The sequence below is a fragment of the Peromyscus leucopus genome, chromosome 7 (genome assembly GCF_004664715.2).
Source record: "Peromyscus leucopus breed LL Stock chromosome 7, UCI_PerLeu_2.1, whole genome shotgun sequence".
Taxonomy (NCBI): domain Eukaryota; kingdom Metazoa; phylum Chordata; class Mammalia; order Rodentia; family Cricetidae; genus Peromyscus; species Peromyscus leucopus.
Window position 1 is genome coordinate 94,538,690 of NC_051069.1, and position 19,507 is coordinate 94,558,196.

Genomic DNA, 19,507 nt, shown 5'->3' on the forward strand with positions numbered 1-19,507 from the left:
ACTAAGCAAACTGCTTTGCCTTGGCAACAGTTCCATTGGGTAATTTGTATGTTAGTCTCAGAAAGACACAGGCAAGATTCTACACATTACTTCAAATGTGATTCAAACAAAATAAATTAAAATGCAAAATACAACATGTAAATTCATTCATATGGTATTTTTTTTGAGGTCACATGTTCTAAGCACATAGTCCCCCAGAGGCTAGTGTCCATACAGAAAGACTGTGCTCTCCCATCCTGACTCCAGAAAGCCTATAAAGTATACCCACCACTCCCATCTTATGGATGCTAAGACTGGAACTTACAAAGGACATTCTGAGTCATAAGTAGGAAAGCAGCAGGATTTGGACTCAAATGAGTCCCTTCTCTTTCAATACCACCCCTATCTCCCAGAAGGTTCTACAGAGATGGGTAAATGCAGCACTAGTCTGTCTCCAGGGCTGTGAAAAGCTCCTGGAAAGCTGATGACCAGGTGGGAAAGCAGGAGCTGGAAGGGTTCCAAGCCTGCTTTGATGGTAGAGGTTTTGAGCTGTGTTTTGTAGAAAGTGGTAAGTTTGTTGTATGAGTAGCTCTGGCTAGGGTCTACATATCTAATGGTGTCCAGGAGATGCTGATGTGGTCTAGTCTAGACACTGTATTTTGACCATCATGCTTCTAATTTACTGTGGGTTCTTCACCATGAAAACATGTGTAATCCATGAAAGTAACCTGAGCCCCACGTACAGTCGGATGTCAGAGAGAAGACACAGACGAGGAAGAGCCTGTGGGACACCGATGGGACCCACAGGCAGCAATGTAGCTTCTGGGTTCCACAGAGGTGAAGTCGGAAGAAAAGGACCTTGAATTTTGTCACTGTTGGTGCCAGAGTCTGGACTGGGGATAATTTTCCACCCTTACAGAACACTTGGAGACTGGACTGGAGACAATAGTGGCATCCAGTGCACAGAGCCAAAGGATGATGCTCAAACTTCCACAGGACAGTTGATGGGACAGTTCCCTGCAACATAGCATCATTATGCAAAGGCCAATGACTGATAAATGATTCAGACAGAGGAACCTGAGCATTTTGAGCACAGTGGCTTCTTCTGGAGAGCAGAGTGTGGTTGGAGTGGGAAAGATTTAAGGAACTGGTTCACATAAGGGCTAGCAGGTCCCAGATTTACAAATTGTAAATGACAACTGGGACTGAAGTTCAGCCTCCAGGGCAGAGGCAATCTGCAAGGAGAATTCTTGTCTCTTGGGGGGGAAACCTCTGGCTTTTGCTTACAGTTCCACTGACTGAAAGAAGCCTGCCACCATCTCCTGAATTAAATACTAATAACTTCTGAAAACTATCATGACAATCATCTAATTCACACAAAAAAGCCACGAGGCAGAGTCTATACTTGTTTAAAGATGGAGGAAGTAAAACATGGAGACGTTAAAGACTCCATGCTCCCTCTACCCAGCTTCAGGACGCTAGCGGCTTCTCCGTTTTGAAGACTTACCTTGTGCAGAGAGAGTGGAAATTGCCTTCCTGTTTTATCTCGTCTCACCCAACTACAGCATTCACTGTGGTTTTTCTCAATTTTCATCTCATAGGTCAGATGCTGGGGTGCAGAGATGCAGTACAGGGTACCCAGAACTAGATAAACAGCTTACACGCCAAAGATCCAGGATGTGGAGTGAGGCATCTTGACTCCTGGTCCATACCCTAACCTGCTGGCCTCACACTGGAACAAATTTACCTCTCACCAGATAGCTGGCCTCACCCTAGAAAGCCTAATTTGACTGATCTGAAAGGTCTGGGTGGATGGATTTTTTTTCTTTTAAACTCAGAAGGTTCTAGGTACAGCTGAGACAGGGACCAGGTACCACATGATTCTACCGAGCTGGAGTCAATCACCACCGCAGCCTGCAAGGCCAATCTAACGCCTGTGACTGCTTTGCTAATTAAAGTTTTACTGGAGCACAGCCTTACCTGATCATTTCCGAACCAGCTACAGTTGCGATAGCTTCACAGTGGCACACTTGAGAGGCTGTGGAATTAAACCGCTTATTATGTAGCTCTTTCCAGAAACAGCCAACTTTTCCCTCCTCCATTGCCCTCTAAGTGTGGTCCCTGGTCAGCATCACCAGCATCCCTGAAGAGCTGTTAAAAACACAGATTGTCCAGCGTAGACCCTGCACCAGAATCTGCAGTTTAACAGAAGCCCCCGGTGGTGGACAGGCCTGGCAAGGCTTGAGCAGTCCTGCCCTGTGCCCATCGGGCTACTGCCACCCTCTCCAGCTTTAAAAGTAGTTTGATTACATTTATTTATTTTTGTGTGCATGTATGGGGGGGCACATAAGTGCTAGGAAGTGTACGCAAATACCATGGTATACATGTAGAGGTCAGAGGACAATGTGCAGAAGTCAGTTCTTGCCTTCCACCATGTGAGTTGCAGGGATTGAACTGGGTCGTCAATCCTGGTGGCAAGTGCATTTACTGGCTGAGCTCTCTCGGTGACCCCACACTGTCATTTTTATCCCTCCTTGCTCCCGGTTGGTGCTTCTCCATCAAATAAGGTTTTCTCTCTGAGTTTTCCTTCCCAGCACCTTATTATTTTTCCTCAGCACCATTCATTGGAATATTTTCCTCTTTGATGTCTGTCCCTCCATGAGGCTGGAGCATGTAAAAGAGCTCTAACCTCTAAGTCTGGGCATGGTGATGCATGCTTGCAATCCTAGTACTCCAAGGGGGAAGCAGAGGATCGGAAGTTCAAGGTTATACTTGACTATGTAGGGAACTTGAGGCCAGCCTGGGCTACATGAGACTCCACTTCAGAAGCAAAGCACAAAATTGGGCTGGGGAGATGGCTCTGTGGTTAAAGTGTTTGCCAGGAAAGCACAACACATACCAGCACACAGCTGAACCCCAGCACCGGGGCTAAGGAGAAGTAGAGACAGGCAGATCCAAGGGCTCACTGGCCAGTCAGTTACCACAAATGGCGAGCTTCGTTCAATGAGAGACCCCGTCTCAAAAAAATAAGGCAGAGCAATAGGAGAGGACATATGAAGTTGACCTCTGGCCTTCCCATATGCACACATGGGCAAGTGCGCCCCTAAGCACACATGCAAACACATGTACAACACACATATGTACAACATGCATAAGCATATGTATACACATGTACAACACATGCAAACATATGTACACATACACATGCAAAACACATACATACACAAATGCACAGATGTGTACAAAACACACATTGCACACATATTTATAACATACGTACAGACACACAAGCACACATGCAACACATGCATGCATACATAATATATAATACACATATGCACAAACATGTATAACACACATTCACACATGTATAACACACATACACACATAGGTACAACACACACACACATGGAAGTGTAAACCACACTGACTTAGTAGTAAGCAGGAAACAACCAAGAGGAAAGGTAGTAAACTAAGTAAGTTATTAGGAAGCTGTTAGACCAGGGAGGACGGTGCCCCGGAGGCCTGGGATGATGAGCGGGTAGGTTAGCTTTAATTCCCTCCCTTTGCATTCTGGAGCTAAGTATTACTATTCAATCACACAGAGATTTTCAAGTGCTTTGGGAAACCTCTGTAGAGCGAGGATCCAATTTCACCAGCTGTTCATGAAATAGCCATCTATATCAGGAATTTAATTAGAAAGCTCAGAATGGGATCCTGCCTGGGAAAGTTACATCGCAGGCAGCTGCTTCACCCCCAGAGACCAGAGGGGAGCTGTGACTGAATTCTCTGCTCCTCTCCCTCTTGATGAGTGCTCTCTTCAACTGATTTTGTCCAAAATGCCCTTGTGGGCCTGGCAATTTTGAACGACTAACTTATTGTGTGGAGATTAAGTACCCCGGTGGCTCCTGGCAAGAGATTTGTAGTGTCTTTTCAAAACAGGACTCGAGTCAGATGGGTTAGGCTGACTTCCTTCCGGTCCTTGGATCACATCTGCCCTTGGAGAGCTAGCACTGATGACCTTTACTTAGAAGAAAACAAGCTTCCAGCAGATAAGGGCTGGGGAGACAGCTCAGTTAGTAAAGTGCTTTCCACAGGAAGCATGAGGACCTGAGTTCTGATCCCCAGCACCCACGGGGAAAAAAGCTGGACTCAGCCATATATGTCTATAATCTCCACACTGGGCAGGTGGAGACAGGAGGATCCCTGGAGTTCCCTGGCCAGCCAGGCTGGTCAAATTGGTGGGATCTACATAAACGAGAGAGCCTGGCTCAAAAAATAAGGGGAGAGTCACTGAGGAAGACATTCCAGTATGGACATCTCAAAGTGATTGGAATAATGATGCTATCATCGTCATCAGGTAGGCACCTGGCTAAGCAGACTGGTTATCCAGGGGGAATATTCTAAGTGCATCTTAGTAAGCCCTCCCTCCTGCTGATAAAGGAGAATGGGGCTCAAAGGAACTCAAGTGAAAGAGAGAAAGCCTCTAGAAAGCAGGATGTGGAGGCACAGGCTCCAGTCTGCACTGAGAGGTCCTGGGTTACCACCTTGGCTTAAACTCTCAGAGACTCGTTTTCCCATCTGCAAAATGAAATGAGTGTTAGTTCACATCTTTGTCCACTCATTCATTCTCGCATTCAAGTGATTTTTTTTAAACATGTACTAAATAGCAGGAAGGTGCTAGGCAGAAGATACATGCCCAAAGAAAATCACACATGAACTCTGCCCTTATGAAGCTTGCAGCCAACTGAAGAAATGAGGTGTTTGTGTTTGTGGAGGGGGGCACTAAATATGAAGTTACAATTATGGTGCATACCTTAGAGAAAGAGTCCCTCTGACACCCCGCAGTTAACCCATCAACATCTCTTGTTGTCCATACCTTCAAAATACATTCCAAACCCCCAGTTCCCAACTATGCCCATGCCACCATTGCTTCTAGCTGGATTAGTGCACCAGCACAGCCCCCCGACCTAATTACCCTTCACACAGAAATCAGTTCTTTGAAGACTATAAATCAGATTGATAAGTGCTATGTATGTAGTCCCTGGTGACTTTCCATCATTTTAGACTAAAGTGCAGTTCTAGAGAGAAGAGAAGAGGAGAGGAGAAGAGAGGAGAGGAGAGGAGAGGAGAGGAGTGAAGGCTTAGGAGGATCTTCATGGTGCAGGCCATGGGGGCCCTGATTTCATCTGCTGGAGCTCTCCTTCCAGCCCTCCACTCCAACCACTCAGATATCTTCACTCCCTGAGCATGCCAATGTGTAGTAAGAGATCCTTGTGTGCACAGGTAAGCACTGGAGAACCCAGGAAAGTTAAACACACACTCTTGTCTCTTCAAAGGAAGGAGATGTTTGCCTGTCTTCCATCCAGAATGCTGGGAAAGGATGCAGTTTACAACCTGGTGATCCTTTGCTATTTGTAGGTCCTGGCTTCACTCGAATCTTCCAGAATATTATGTTTGTTTATCCCATACTCCACCCCCTAAATCATGAATATTGCTTCTCAGTCCATAAGCCCATCCTTATAAGAGATGGCACTTGGACTTTCAACAGCTTAAGTAATGTCTGTGTTATCTCAGGACTAGGCCAATCCTGACTCCCACAGGCATGTTTACCTCAGTCCTTCTCCCTAGACCCTTATCTTGAGCACTGTTTTTGAGGCAACAGAACCCTTCTTTAGGGAAGAAGCCATATGGACTTTGTAAAGAGTTTCAATGTAAACAAGTCTTAAGCTTAGTTGTACACATGGGACTGAGTTAACTGCCATTAGGAAACTTTTTTCCAGAATTGTGCTGTACTTAATATAACTAAAATAAACCACCCAGGATCAGACTCCAGAATTTTGGCCCAGCACTGGATAACTAAGTTGAGCTGAACTGAGTTTCATTCTTACCCTACCTAAATCATTTCCCTCTCAGTCATGATCTTGAAGGAACCCATACACAAATACACCTGGGTATGGCCCCAGCTAGCTTAATTTGCTCTCATATTCACTTGAAGATGCTGATATTGATACCCAGAGACCTTGATCTCTGTCAAATGTTGCCTTTCCAGAGAGTCTTTCCTGCTCACTGAGCATCACCTCCCCAGCCCATAGCATCAGTTACCAGCCCTTAATTCATCCTTTACCTAAGATGGTGTTTAATTCCACTTGGAAGTTATTTGTTGACTTCTCTGTTGTTTCTCTCCTATCTGGAAGTAGGACTTTGTTCAGAACATTTTTCGAACATCTGTAATAGACTTTGGACATAAGAGGATGCTGAATAAATATATTACTGTTATTCTAAACTGACACAATGAGAATTACTTATTCCAGGGAGACCTGGGAAGGCTTGTTTGGAGGAGAACACAATGCTCAGAGAATGGTTGGAGTTTACCAGGGCCTCGAGGTGTGTGGCGTTGCCTGAGGAGCAGGGATTGCTCAAACAAAGGCTCTGAGGTGGGAAGAAAACTGTCTGGTCAAGAAATTGGAAGCTGAGCAGGGGCGATGACTCCAGTGGTAGAGTGTTTCTGCGTGAGCACTAGAAGCTGAGTTCGATCCTCGGAGACCTCACAAAAATAAAACAAACAAACAAAAGACCTGGGCACAGTGGTCTGCACTTGTAATTGCAGGGCTAGGAAGGAGATGGGAAGATCCCTGGGGCTTGCTAGACACTCAGTCTAGCCTCCTTGCCAAATTGTAAGCCAATGAGAGATGGTTTCCTAGGTTCTCAGGGATGTCCTTTGGCCTCCACACACACCTGCATACACTCAGTACAGCTGAACACACACACACACACACACACACACACACACACACACACACACACAAGGGTGGGGGTGCAAAAGAACATCTACATGAGCAGAACACAGCAGAAGGTGCTAGGGTTTTTATTACTGTGATGAAACACCATGATCAAAAACAACTTGGGGAAGAAAGAATTTTGCTTTCACTTCCAGATAATACTCCATCACTGAGAGAAGTCAGGGCGGGAACCTGAGGGCAGGAACTGATACAGAGACCATGAAGTAATGCTGTTCACTGGCTTGCTCCCCATGGATTGCTCACCTTTCTTATACACCCCCAGACAACTAGCCGGGCAGGGACACTGCTCACAGTGAGCTGTGCCCTCTACACACACACATCAATCAACAATCAGGAGAATGCATTACTGTCTTGCTACAGGCCAGTCAGGTGCCAGCATTTTCTCATTGGAGGCTCCTTCTTCGAGAACGACTCTACTTGGGTCAAGTTGACATAAAATTGGCCAGCACAGCCATGAATGAAGCTGGATGCAAGGAAGTGGTCAGACTGCTCATGGCTGCACAGGACCCATTCATGAGTTGTGTCTTTATTCCCAGGTTATGAGCACAGGACCCATTCATGAGCTGTGTCTTTATTCCCAGGTTATGAGCACAGGACCCATTCATGAGCTGTGTCTTTATTCCCAGGTTATGAGCACAGGACCCATTCATGAGTTGTGTCTTTATTCCCAGGTTATGAAAGGATTCTAACCTGGAGGAGTTAGGGATAGAACCAATCATTTTTACTTACCAAAAAATATTTGAAAAGATTTGCTAGGCCATTGCTTTAAGCCAGACAGTAAAAGGAGAAAAGGATTCTGAAAATATTAACCATAGTCGGTTTCAATGGCAGAGATTCAAGCCACTGAGGCTTCTGTCCCCAGAGCTGGGGGATCAAACCCAGGCCCTTGCACACACTAAGCAAGTGTTCTACAGCTGTACAGCATCCCAGCCCCTGAGCTGCTGAGTTCTGTGGCTTCTCACTCACTCATCACCAACCACTTGGAAGCTTTATATCCCAGCTAAGTTGATCATTCTCTCTCTCTCTTCCCTCTTCTACAAAACAAGCAAATAAAAAGCCCACTGATTGGAAACTTCCCCTTACCATAAAAGAATGAGATCTGAACTTCTGTTCTGTTCTGCAAGGATGTAACTCAAGCGTCAGCATAGAGCTACGAGGCTTCTGCGGCATGTGTTTTCCACTGTTTCCTTCAGGGTAGACAAGCAGTAGTCAAGGCCGGTGTCTGGCTGCATCCTGAATTCAAATCTTTCCCACTGACCAGCTGTGGTCTTAGAACAGTGACTCCTTGAGACCCTAACATGCATGCCATAAATCATCAATTAACCTAGTTTTCTTTATTTGGGAATGGGGGATAATGCTGGTACATATAGTTCTTTGTAGGCTCTGAGTTCACTGACAGAAAACTCCATGGGTTGAAGACTCAAAGATCCTCTTTGTGAAGCTCTAAAGACCCCCAGCTCCTTCCCTGGGGGTGGTCCTGGCCATCCCTCTCCCTGAAACTCTACATCTCAGCAAACTGTCTTTCCAGTGGGTTGTTTGGCAGGTACGGGGCTGGGACAGCACAGATGTCCTCTGCACACCCAGTGCATGGCACAGATGCCCTCTACACACCCAGTGCATGGCACAGATGCCCTCTACACACCCAGTGCATGGCCCAGATACCCTCTGCACACCCAGTGCATGGCCCAGCTCAACGCTTCAGTGATAGCAGAGCGATGGCATCTATGGCAGCTTTTTCCATAAGACATAGAGAGGCTGGAGGCCGAGGAGACAGTTCTGTGAGTAAAATGCCTGCCATGCAAACAGGAGAGAGGTTTGGAGATGTCAGTGCCCGTGTGAAAGCTGAGCAGGCACTAGCATGCTTGTAATCCCAGAACTCAGGAAGCAGAGACAAGGGATCCCGCAATAAAGCTGGCTAGCTAAGACTAGACAATGAGGTGAGCTTTGGGTTAAGAAGAGACCCCACTTCAATAAATAAAGAGGAGAGCAATTGAGGAGGGCACTCAATGTCAACTTCAACCCTCTACACACATGTGTACACACATGCATGTACACTCATCCATCCATGTATCTATAGACATGCAAACACACCTACCCATACACAGCCCACACATACACACATACAAGTAAAAAGAAGAGAAGAAGAACAGTGGAAAGGCCTGCTGAAGCACCAAGGGAGAAGGAAGTTAACAGAGAAATGAAAACCTTCAGGCATGGGGAGTGAGGGAGCAATTATATAAAGTATTTTGCACCACAGAATAAAATATTTGTGGACTTATCTAGTCAGGTCTATCTGAGAAAATGGGGTGAGACTCTAATGTAAACATCATTAATCATTGATTTACCTATTTTCTTTATAGTGTCTATTCATTACAAGTGATTTGTGTCCCCAAATTATTATTGGGATTATTGGGATTATTATTATTGGGATCTATGGATATGGGGAGTTTGCAAAATGTGTATGTCTGTGGCACCTCTGGCCCTGCCAGCTTGAAAATGGTCTTGTTATAGCTCCTAAGTAAGTCACCAAGGCAGCAACTTGCAGAATATACCTAAAAGTCTCCAGAGCCTGACACTTCCCTACAGGGCTCTTATCTCAGTTATGTACGTCACTGGGCTGCCCACTACACAGATCTGAGTTTATCTTCCTCACCCAGTGGTACAAACCTGGGAATCCATTTACTGTGTGTCCCCAGACAGTTAAATCACCTGCAAATGTGCCTAACATTTTAGGAACCCCCTGGTAACAGTTCCCTGGAGGCTGGACAATTAGATGCTTAATGGCCCCACTTCAGGATGCTGACAATAATCTGGGAGAAAGGGGAAAGCCAGGCAGCATTCTCAGGGGGAGGAGTTTACCAAGGCAAAAACTCTTGGCAAAAGCTCTATTCCTGGCTGTGATTCAGGAAATGCAGAAGTTGACGGCTGGGAGGAAGGATCATTTTGAGGAAACTGTGGAAGAGTTATGGCAGGCCTTGCTTTCCCAAAAGCCCACACTGGGCTCAAAAAGACATCAGAAAAGCCAGGTATTTTAGCTGCATTACCAATGGCTTTCTGCCTCTGGGTTTTGTCCAAAGGTACTAACTATAGCAACATGTCCAGCCTACATCTCCGGGAACATGCCCTACCCCATCTCAAAGTGTCACAGGGTCACTGTTGGAACTGGGAGCCACTCTACAAGGGACAGGGCAGGGCTTGCAAAGATCACTTGGATCAAATTAAACTGTTAGGACCTGAAAACTGATCAGATGGGATCATTCACGAGGCCTGGGAGAAAGGGCAGGGCTGCAAGGCTACTTCGAGCCTTTCTGGTGAGGCCACTGGATTGTGCCATTTGTAGGATGAGGGGAAGGAGTTGAACACTCTGTGGGGTTGTTGGGGTTGCAGTGTGTATGGTTCAAGTTCTTTGTGGGCAGTCAGAGATCTGGAGCTGAGTGTTGTAAGACATTATTTTAAGATGTGTTACATTTGTTTACACTGGGGAACATTTGTTTAATAATGCAAAGATGTGTTGCCTTCCCTTATGTTGCGTTTGTTTAATTCTGTGTTGTGGTGCCTGTCTAAAACACCTGATTGGTCTAATAAAGAGCTGAATGCAAGGCAGGAGAAAGGTTAGGCAGGGCTGACAGGCAGAGAGAATAAATGGAAGGAGAAAAAGGAAGAAGGAAGAGCAAGAGAACAAGGAGAGGAGGACTCAAGGGGCCAGCCACACAGCCACACAGCCACACAGCCACACAGCCACACAGCAAGCCACGGAGTAAAAGTAATATATACAGAAGTAAGAAAAGGAAAAACCACAGAGGCAAAAGGTAGGCAGGATAATTAGTTAAGGAAAGCTGGCTAGAAATAAGCCAAGCTAAGGCCAGGTATTTATAAGTAAGAATAAGCCTCCATGTATTTATTTGGGAGCTGGATGGTGCCCCCCCCAAAGAGCAAAGAGTAAAAAACAGCTGAGTGCTCAGGAGAAGTCTGGCCTGATGGGGTGGAGGCTAGGAACTCATTGTTAGCAAACGGTGACCACCAGCCAGTTTCACCTTCACGAGCACATCGGAACCACCTCATGAACAGGACAGTGTTTTGTGCTATTTCTCTAATTATGGGCTTGCAGCAAGCTCCCTTCAACTCTGAGATCATGATGAATCCTCACAGCCTCCCTCCATGTCCCATGACACAGTTTCCAAAATGCCGATGGTAATTTAGGAGCAATTCAGGACCAAGAAACCAATCAAGTAAAACAGCTTTAGCTAGGCCCAGAATTCTGTTCTCTAGTGTGGAAAGCAAGAATTCCATTCTTAATATTTGGCTCCAGTGGTATTAAAGTTATGATTATAGATAAGTATATTTAAGCTAGCTAAATTACATCATCAGCCGTGTGCACCAAAACAGAACAACAGTTTCCTCACAAGCAGACCCGGACAAGAAAGGTTTGCTTTCCGTTTGTGTGATAAAAACACTCTGATCAAAAACAGCTTAGAGAATGATTGGGTTTGTTTGGTTTACATTTCCAGGTCATAGTTCATCATTGAAGGAAGTCAGGGCAGACACTGAAGCAAGAACCACGGAGGAACACTGCTTACCAGTTCGGTCACTGACTTATGCTCAGATAGCTTTCTTATACAGCCCAGCCCACCTACCTAGGGATTGGTGGTGCCTGCAGTGGACTGGGTCCTTCCACATCAATCATAAATCAAGATAACCTCTCACAGAGATGGCCTAAAGCCAACCTATGAAGACAATTCTTCAACTGAGATCACTCAAGATTGTGTTCACATTCACAATAAAAACAAACCAGGATACTGAGTTATTTGGGGAGGGACTCTTAGAAGCATGGAAGTGGGAAAAGGAGACAGAGGAGGTAAGGAAACCAGCGTTAATATACAAGTAATCTACCACCATGTGCAACTGGAATTCTGGTCCCCGGGCCACCTGAGAAAAGTGACTAGACCAGACCTCAGGAGTTACGGGGCCTTTCCTCACCAACCTTAACCTGATGTTAGGTACAGCATTACTCCCGGTGTTCTCAGCTCCCCAGCTGTGCCCCACATGAGAAGAAGCCTGCAGAATGCATTGAACATGAACAAAGAGAGACCATGGCTGGGGCTCTGACATCATCTGCCAGCCCAGAGCAAGGCTGGACCCCGAGGTCTGAACTCTGCTTGAAAGTATGCCATCTTAGCATTCCAAATTCTAACTGCCCCCAGAGAAAATGCAGAAGTAAATGGATTACACGCTCGCCTGTACATGCTAGCTTGGGGTGAGTCGGACGTACAAAAAGATGTACGTGGACCATTTGTTGCTCCGTACGATTTTTTTCCTCACTAAACAATAATAACCCAATATGATGGCTTGCTACGAGCTTCAAAGTTCAGTTGTATTTGGACTCACTTAATGGAGACTTGGGGTCAGAATTTCTTGCCAAACATTAATCGAGCTGTTTGATTAGCTTATGATTTTTCAAGCCAACACAAATGCCTTTGTTAACGAATTCTGGCAAAACCGTCTGCCCTCTGAAGTTAGAGTGCACACAGTACTAACAGCCCATCTGCACACGGTAAGTCCATATTTAATACCTCGTAAGCAAAGGAGAATTTGGAGGCCCACGTTCATTAAACTAAACTCATTTTTATGCTCTATTTTTCTTCTCTTTCCTCTTCCATTCAAACATTGGGAGAAAAAGCTTTCTCTCAGCGCCAAAAGCAAAGCAGAATTTTCCACTGACTTGTTATTTGGAACCAAAAACAAAGCAAAAATCCTTAAGTCTTAGCATTATCTTAGCTGTTATCAAGATATCAGGCAAAGGTGAGGTTCAGAGTCAGAATGATAGACCATCTGCTTCTTGCTTGGTAAGACCAACCTTCAGCAGCAGGGCTGTGAATGGTGTTAATGTGGCCTCCTTTATCCTGCCTGAGATTCTGCATGCTAATAGATTTTTCTGTGAGATTGTACACCTTAAGGATCTTCAGAGCCTCATGGAGTTTTGCACATTACTGAATTTCCTGAGAGCATCTGCCCCAACTTTCAAGGAAACACATACTCTAGCCATCTTAACAGTTGTTTATTTACTAAATATTTATTGACTACCTACTAAGTGACAGGTACCGTGGGAAACATTAGGGATAAGGAAGGCACAGGGCATAGTTTCCTTTGGCATATGGTTTGTGTTGGCTAAACAGTATCCACGTCTGCCCCTGGGTATCTCTTCCAAATTCCCATGCCAGGGCTGTGAGCTCACTCCAAGACCAGATTTAGAAGGAGTGTGAGAAACCAGGAGAGTGACTGAGATGAAGATTATTATTTCTTCACGAGGTATGCCTGCTAACTAGGCATCGTGTGACAAAGGATCTCTGTATCTTTGCTCTCTTTCCCTTGAAAACCTTGGGTTGCTATGGAAGATTACTTTAAAATCTTGAAAATATAGGTTCACATTATGGAATTTTTTTAATGGACTCTCACACTTTGCACCTTGATAGATATTCTGAATGCTGCTGCTATATTTCATATGTAGGGGAGAATTTATCTATCTATCTATCTGTCTGTCTGTCTATATCTGTCTATCTGTCTATCTATCTATCTATCTATCTATCTATCTATCTATCTATCTATCTATCTATCTACCTATCTATCTATCCAGTGTCCCGTGTAGCTCTAGCTGTCCACAGTCTCAGTATGTAGTTGAGGTTAGCCTTGAACTCCTTGATCCTCCTGCCTCTGCCTTCCAAGGGAAGGGATTTGGGGTGTTTATCACTACCCCAGCACAGAGGTTTACATTTCAACAGTCACACCCTTCTTCTGACAGTCAGAGGAGGAGCTGGGGAAGGGATGAGAGGCTCAGGAGCCTGCAGGGCTAGCATGAAGACCCTAGGTGGGATGCTTGGCCTCCGCATAAAAAGTCAGGTGCTGGGACACATGACTGCAGTCTCCGTGCTGGGGAGGCAGATGTGGGGTTCCCTGAGCCCTGCTGGTCAGTCAGAGCTCGTGGTTCAGTGAGAGACTTGTCTCAAAACTAGATAGGGGTTGAGGGAGACACCAGACATCAACAACACATGGGGGTCAGCGGTGGACTAGAAAGGTATCTCCAGCATCACAGAACCATGCTCTATGGAATCAAAAACAGCAAACATGCTTTATTGATTTCCTTTTTTATGTGTATGAGGGTTTCAGCTGCATGTAAGTCTGTGCACCACATGTTTGCCTGATGCCAGCAGAGGCTATATGAGGTGTCAGAGTTCCTGAAACCAGAATTACAGGCCATTGTGAGCTACAGTGTGGGTTCTGAGAATTGAACCCAGGTCCTTTGCTAGAGCAGCCAGTGACCTTAACCACTGAGCCATCTCTCCTGCCTCTCAAGTGTGCTTTTTATAGTCACCTACCTATGGGAATGATTTGATTTCTCTGTGAAAAGTTTGCTCAAACCATAAAGCTTAAGATACAAGAACCCATCTATAATGAGTTCAGTACAGACACCCCCATCTTCCCCCTCCCTCTGGGCAACATCTCTTCCACGATAGCTGCATGCCTTAGTGACAGGCCTTTTCTTAAGGAATCTTTATGAACTGGAACACGTCCAGGAAAAAAGCGAGATTGCACTTGGCCAGTTCCTGCTCATCACGTGTTGTAGTCCACGGAGACAAATCGCTCTCTGGGGTGGTGACACCGAGTAACATTGGGTCGAACACTGACAGCTGTCCCTGTAGTTGTGTCTGCCTGGTCCTCTTCCTGCCAGCCTCCTTTCAGAGGAGCACTCGTGCTGGGCATTTTCTCCCTCCTCCCTAAGGCTTCGACGTTCCTCGGTACAGGTGAGCAGAGCGAGGCTCCAGGAAGTCAAAGGGACTCAACGGCTCATCTGTCACTCAAAACTAGGCTCATCTGTCACTCAAAACTAGGCTCATCTGTCACTCAAAACTAGGCCACTCCCTACTGTAAAAAACAAGTCAAAGAAGGAGAGAAAGATGCTTTGGGGGCTGGGGACATGGTTTAGTAGTCACCCGTGAACCTGGCAACCTGAGTTCCCTCCCCAGAAAGATACTGTGGAAGGAGAGGACCAACTTCAGTAAGCTGTCTCTGGTCTCTACTTACATGCTGTGGCGTGTGTATACCCCCATCCCCCCAAACACATAAAATAAATAAAATGTAATAAGAAACTTAAAAATGCTTTATCCGGGGCCTGGAGAGATGGCTCAGAGGTTAAGAGCATTGGCTACTCCTCCAGAGGTCCTGAGTTCAATTCCCAGCAACCACATGATGGCTCATAACCATCTATAATGAGGTCCAGTTCCCTCTTCTGGCATGTAGGCAGAACACTGTATATATAATAAATAAATAAATCTTTTAAAAATGCTTTATCCAACATTTAATTACCAAGAAAAAGTCATGTTTCTGCCACATATAAAAAAGAATAAGTAGTCTGGGAGTGGTAGTGCACACATGTCATCCCAGCATTCAGGAGGCAGGAGGATTTCTATGAGCTTGAGGCCAGCCCAGTCTATATAGTTTCAGGTTGGCCAGGGCTACATGGTTTTTCTTTTGTTTTGTTTTGTTTTGACTATTTGAGATAAGGTTTCTCTGTGTAACAGCTCTGGCTGTCCTGGAACTAGCTTTGTAGACCGGGCTGTCTCCCAAGTGCTGGAATTAAAGGTGTGCACCACCACCACCCAGCAACCAGGCCAGGGCTACATGGTAAGACTCTGTCTCCAAACAAAAAATCAAAACAAAACAAGAAGAATAAAGAAAAGCATGGAAAATGTAGTAGTCATCATATTGGTTTCGTGGGACTGCCAGAGTGAGTGTTTATCATCTTCAAATGCATAATTGTTAGCTCGGACCCTGTTTATGTACCTTGGAATATCGCTAACAACATCATGTTTAGTTTTTGAGAAGTTGTGAGGCAGGGCATATTTACTGAGGGTTCAAGTGTCGTTTTTAAGAGCTTTGTATTAGCAGGACTATGTGGCACACAGTGCATCCAGATGAATAGGTAAAGCACCCATTTCTAGTCACAGTTCTTGTAGCCTGGTCCCTAGCTGGTGACTTAATTAGCTCATGTCAGCACTGCCACGTGAATAAATAAATGTAGTATTACAAATACTGAAACTTAAAAACACTGAGACGCTGACGGGATTGAGACAAGTCAATTGTATTTTACATTTAACAACAATATTCTTGCAGAATTATGTCACTAAAAGATTTAGCAAAACCAAAAGATTCTCTTCCTGAAGCAAAAGTTCATTTTTTGAATGTTTAACAAAAACTTTGTAAATACCATAAAATTTGACTTCTTACGGCAGAGCATTTAAGTATATCAAACTATGAGGGGGGGACCCTTAATCCAGGTTCTCTCCTCCCTTCTTCCCTCCCTTCCTTCCTTTTACATCCCATCAGTGTGTGTGTGTGTGTGTGTGTGTGTGTGTGTGTGTGTGTGTGTGTGTCTATCTTGTATGAACTTGCCATGATATATATACATATGCAGAGATCAGAGGACAACTTGAGCGTGAAGATTTTCTCCTTCTATCTTGTAGGTCTCAGGGACAGAACTCAGGTCTCCAAGCTTGGGGCAAGTGTCTTTACCCACTGAGCCATCCCACCTCTGCATTTCTAATACTAGGAAAGGGTGGAAGGAAATAAGAGTTTTTCCTAGAATGATGAGAATGTGTAAGCTTTCTATTTCAAACATTAAGTTTCTGGATTCTTGTGAACGTGGCCCTGACCGTGAAGACACTGAACAACAGGCATAACAGCATAACTTCATGCTGCCATACTTGGGATTTATTTAATATTAAAAACAATACCTCGAGGCTGGAGGACTGACTCAGTGAGTAAAACCTTTGGAGCACAAACCTAAGGACCTGAGTGCACATCTTCTGCATCCAAAGACACACATCATTAATTTAAAAAAACTAAGAGCATGTGTTCCATCCTAGCAGTACAAACATACGAACAGGCAGATGTCAGGGGAGCAGTAAGATTCACGATGTCCCAACAAGCGCTACACGTGTTTGGCTGAACTCACTTAAAACTGAGAACTGTCTGAGAAGTGAAGGAGCTGGATGTGGGTTCTTGGGTCATGCAGCATCTCCAGGTAAACAAAGCACCAGTGATGCCCTGTCACACCTACAGAGCTCACAGCGGGACTATCCCACACCTCAGTGCCCCCTGTTGTGTGGAGGCGAGACTCACTCATAAGGAACCAGCTGTGCCTACACCAGAATCAGAGGCTATCTAGATGGGGAGCTATTCCAGAAGAAACCGCCAGAGCAAAGCCTTACATAATAAATGTAAGGAAAAGTATAAAATAAAAAGCAGTGCTCATCAACTAGATCGTTTAAAGGGGCGACGCACAGCCAGAGACGCGGCTCAGCCCTTAAGAGAGTGTTCAGCTCTTCCACAGGACTGAGTTGTTCCCCAGCACCTGCTTTTAGCAGCTCACCAACCACTGGTCCCCGCTCCAGGGGATCTGAAGCCCTCTTCTGGAGTCCCCAGTCACCAGCACTCTTAGGTGCAGCAGATTTCTATACACACACACACACACACACACACACACACACACACACACAATTAAAAATAAATAAATCTTTAAAAATTAAATGGGCGGTATGACATCTGTACTCTGTAGCAATAAAAAGCCTTAAGAAAAGCCTTCTACTGATCCACCCTGAGTCCTGGGTATTCACTCAGGTCTTCAGCGACTCCTCAACACTATCCCAGTCTCTCTGCTGGCTCCCTGGCATTCACAAAAGTTCTCTTTAAACATCTCCATACTAGAGATTTCTAAAACGGAGCCACAAGAAACCCTATCACAAGAGGCTACACGGCAAAGAACATTTCTTCCTAGTTCCAAGATTCCCTTCCTCCTCTGCCTCCTCTGGTCAGAACTACTTGCAAGGTTGAGTATGAGAGCCAGGCAGCCTGGGCTCCACTCACAGCAGAGTGTCACTGGGAATGAATTTTTAAAAGGCACACTTTGCCTGCCTCCCTTGACCCCTGCACCACCAACAAAACCCCAACGTCGTCTTTAATCGCTTTGTGTGACATGGAACGGGGAATTTAGGAGCTGGGTATCTGCAGGCTTGGCAGTGACTTTTCCTGGTTAAGTGGCCCTATGTGCCTGCCATGCGCCAGGGCCCTGTGCCAGGCCCTGTGGCGGCTGTGGGGACACAGTATTGGGTGAGGCACTTCTCACCCTTGGAGAGCCCTGGGCGTGTGGTGGGGAACTCCCAACACAAGCAGAGAAATGACTTGTGCCTGCTGCTGAGTCTCCAACGGCCTGAGGCAGGAAAAAGTAACGGAGCCCAGGGAATGCTGCGGCTCCCTCTGTCCGGAGGGGATGAAAAACTCCAAAGAGGCGCTTTTAAGCCCTTTAAACAGAATGTTTTCCTTCATCACAGTCCTCTGTAACCTCTCTCATCTGGCTGATCCCTGCCTCCCACCACTGATCATTTGTTCACTTTGTTCTGTCTCTTGCTTTCCCAAAGGATCTTGGCTCCTGGACTTACTTACCTCTGGGAAACTTCTACCCAGCCTGAGGTGGATTTGCAGAGCGCACAACCAGAGCGCACAGTCCCCGGCAAGCACGCCGCTGGAGAGCAGGCAATCCTGGAAGTGACTCTAGGTGCAGCGGGAAAGCCTCTGGCCTCGGGTCCCCGCGGGCTGTAGCTCTCACGCCCCTGGCTCTGCTAATGAATGTTGCTTTCCCCACCCTGGGGGTCCCCAGGGCCCAGAATGTGTCTCCAGTCTTGGGGAGGTTACAGAAGTGTGAGGGGGTGCATGGAGGCTGGCACTATCCCTCCCGCTTCTCTGCAATGTGGACCGCCCCCCTCGGCTGCAGACCCTGGAGCAACCCGGAGGGCGGGGAAGTTGGGGCGTGCTTGGGGCTTGCCTTCACTCTCTGCGCCAGGGCGCGCCAGAACTATCTCTGGGCTCCAGGAAGCTTCGCTTGTGCTCTGGAGAGTTCTTGAAGAAGTCTGGGGTCTAGCAAGGTAGCCCAAGAGACTTTGAGTGGCAGGGACTTCTCCCTTCTCCACGCTGGGCAAGCGCTAGCTAATTGAGTGCTGAAAACAGCTACCCTACTCGCTCTTTCTTGTGAGACCTCTGCTCCCTGTCTCCTTGCAGAGACAAACTTGGAAACAGAGCATGAGAGGCAGTCACTGGGTGAGAACTCAAAGGGCAATTCTATCTCAAGTTTGGAGATCAGGAGAGCCGCCCAATTCCCAAAGGAATTCCACAGGTTAAGCTAGGTGGGGGAAGCTAGGAAAAGAGGGTCCCAAACACATGAACAGCAGCTGCAAGGACAAAGGGGGGCATGCGCCTGCTTCAGGAGAACTGGAATTTGCCTCTCAGAGGAGCTGTGTGGTCACCTTAAGTGAAAAAAAGGCATGAAGAGGTGGTGAGCTGGTGTGTGGGAGAACAGGGCTGGAATAGAAGTGGCCTAGTTCTGCCATGCGCTGCACCTGTTAGTCTCCATGCTGCCAAGGGTCCACTTCCCAGAGGGCAAGTTCAAGCTAGAAGTGGTTTGTCACAGACAATTAAGTCTCTGCCAGACTATTCACCAGCTGCAACTTTGGCCACACCCTCAACCTCACTTTTTCTTTTTCTTTTCTTTTCTTTTTTTGTTGTTGTTAAAGTTACACTTACATATTGTAGTGGTGGAACATGACTTTCGGGAGTTGATTCTCTCCTTCTACTATATGGGCCCCAGGGAATCTAACTCAGTTCTCCAAGTTTGGCAGTGA

At 46.0% G+C, this 19,507-nt stretch overlaps 1 protein-coding gene across 1 annotated transcript in view; it reads right to left on the bottom strand.

The window, feature by feature from the left end:
* Col6a6 (collagen type VI alpha 6 chain) overlaps positions 1-18,584 on the bottom strand; it is a 139,558-nt gene extending 120,974 nt beyond the window's left edge. Inside the window, 1 exon segment of the mRNA XM_028869990.2 lies at positions 18,276-18,584. The gene's annotated coding sequence lies outside the window, so the exon portion shown is untranslated.
* Positions 18,585-19,507: the final 923 nt, after the last annotated feature.